Below are 2,712 nucleotides of genomic sequence, written 5' to 3' on the forward strand. Positions count from 1 at the left end.
GGTCAATCAGCAAAAAAGAAGTACCTGTCACCCACCCTCATTCCCGAAACATGGAACAGTTTAAGTAGGAGATTAAAGGCTAAGCTGGTTGGAGCACAAAGTAAGACATTACTTCAAAAATTAATCATTGAAAAGGGAACTGGAGGTGTTTTTCAAGTGGCCAAGTACCTCCCTAACAAGCAGAAGGCTTTGATTTCAATCCCTATTGCCCACCGCCAAAACGAATCTAGCATATAATAAAAATGTTGATACAAAAAAGAAGGATATTAAACAGAGAAGGCAAGCAATAGAAGTGACCCACAGGTGACTAAGATTTTGGAATGATCAAAACAGAGTTTAAAATCATTTCAATTATGTAATTATAGTTACTAGTAAAATTTTGTTTTACCTCTACACAAACTGAATCTTATAGTTTACCCTCAGTACATGTCATCTTTAGCAAATTGAATGAAGTGAGAAATAAGTAATTTGAAAAACTAAGTTTTGAAAGATAATGCCTTTAATCCCGCTTCTTGGCTATGATGAAAACACTACAGCGAGAACAAAAAAAAAAATCATTACAAAATAATCTGGTTTGAGGTTGGTGCTTGCCAGATAAATACTTTTCTATCCGCATACTCATTTTCTAAAGGGAGAAAATAATTCTTGCTGCCAGTCAGAGAAGACAGTAAAAGATGATGGAATAATTACAGAATCATCTAGTGACTCACTTAGAGTCCCAAATGAAATGTGATTATCTGCTGACTGGTATGCACTTCTGCCTAAATGTCAAAGGGAAAAGAACATGGTAGATGTGGTAGATTACCTAAATAAGCACACACACATATACACACACACTTGTAAAACAGGTGTCGTTAGCTCTCTCCTTCCAGAGTACATGTCCCCATCATTTGTTTGTGCCTTCAGATGAACAGCAAAGAGGGGAAGCCCTGCAATTCAAGGAAAGTCTGTGCAGTCTAGAAGCATATTCTTAAGCTCTTGAATGTATCTCTGAAAGGGTAGATACAGAGCAAAGAAGTAGCAGTGGCCATAGCAGAACTGGGAGGCTATGCATCATTTCTCATGGAGAACAGAGGAAAGAATGGAGCAAAATAGAAAAAGGAAGCTAATACTGACCTTATGGCAAGAGATAAGGAAAATGAACACACGTGCATCTGTATCCAGGGGACTCCAGCCCTAGTTATTTAGCTGGGTATTGAGTAAACACTGTAAAACCTTCTTGTATATTAACAAATGCTGGAGAGGATGTGGCCAAAAGGGAACTCTACTACATTGTTGGTGGGAATGCAAACGTATTCAACCCCTCTGGGAAGCAGTGTGGAGGTTCCTAAGAAGGCTAAACATAGAGCTCCCCTACAACCCAGCAGCACCACATTTGGGCATCTACCCAAAAGACTACAAGCAAGACCACACTAAAGCCACCAGCACAACTTGTCATCGCTAAAACATGGAACCAAGCTAGATGCCCCTCAGTAGATGAGTGGATCAGGAAAATGTGGTATATATACACAATGGAATTCTATGCCTCCATCAGGAGGAATCACACTGCCCCATTTGTAAGGAAATGGAAGCAATGGGAATAAATCATACTAAGTGAAGTGACCCAGACCCAAAGAAACATAAACCCTATGGTGTCCCTCATAGGGAAGAGCTAATACAGGAATAGGCTAGTCATGGTAGAAGAGCAAAGTACCCCAATAACTACACCCATATGACCACATAAGAAGATGCCAAGTGAAATAAACGCCACATTATGGAAACAAGAGTTATACCACTATTGTAATTATTCTCAACATGCCATGTGAACTCATACTACTTTTTTTCTCTTTTTCCTTGTCAGTTTGTTTGACTCAGTGGTTTGTCTAGTTTTGTTTCTCTTGTAGTTCCTTCCTGTGGCTATACCCTCGCTACCACTGTACTACATCCAAGTACCCTGGATATTGTCCAATACGGGTAATAGAACTGGGGAAGGGAGTGGGAATACCAAAATCGAGAGACAAAGAACAAAAAGACAAGCCATTCAAAAAGCAACACTTAGAAACCATTTGGTATCAACCAACTGCACAACTCTTGGTGGGAGAGGGAAAGGGGGAGGGAAGAGGGGGAGGGAAGAGGGGGAGGGAAGAGGGGGGGAAATGAGGGAGGATGTAACAAGTAGAACAAAAAAGGTACTCACTGACTTTCATATGAATCTGTAACCCCTCTGTATCACATTTTGACAATAAAAAAATTGAAAGAAAAAAATAAAGGAGAGTCACATTCAAAATAATAAAAAATAAAAAAGCATGTGGGAAGAGGAAGAGGAAAGCAGCATTGAAGATAGCAGGTAGAGGTTGAGGCCACTGTGCTCTTCTAGGGGGCAAACTGAAATACACAATTATCATACATCGCAAAACTGTTGGTGTCTAATTGAGCTACTATGGAAATCCAGTTTCTATTTCATCTTTAAGCCTAATTTAAAGAAAATATATAAATCTTTGCCCAAAATCCTAAAGGGGAGTTCATCTATATTTTTCTACTTGTCTTTTCTTTTTGTTTTTTTAGGTACCAAATTTGAGATTAATAAGGTAATTCCTGACAGGCATGTGTCTCTCTACTAAACAGAGGGAGAACTGAGACAGTACAAAACCCTACTAGCAGTGCTTGGAGGGTTGGGCAATTGTGATTGTAATTGAATGATATTCCTTCATTTTATAAGCAAAGTAAAGCATT

Source organism: Perognathus longimembris, chromosome 9, assembly GCF_023159225.1.
Source record: "Perognathus longimembris pacificus isolate PPM17 chromosome 9, ASM2315922v1, whole genome shotgun sequence".
Classification (NCBI taxonomy): Eukaryota; Metazoa; Chordata; class Mammalia; order Rodentia; family Heteromyidae; genus Perognathus; species Perognathus longimembris.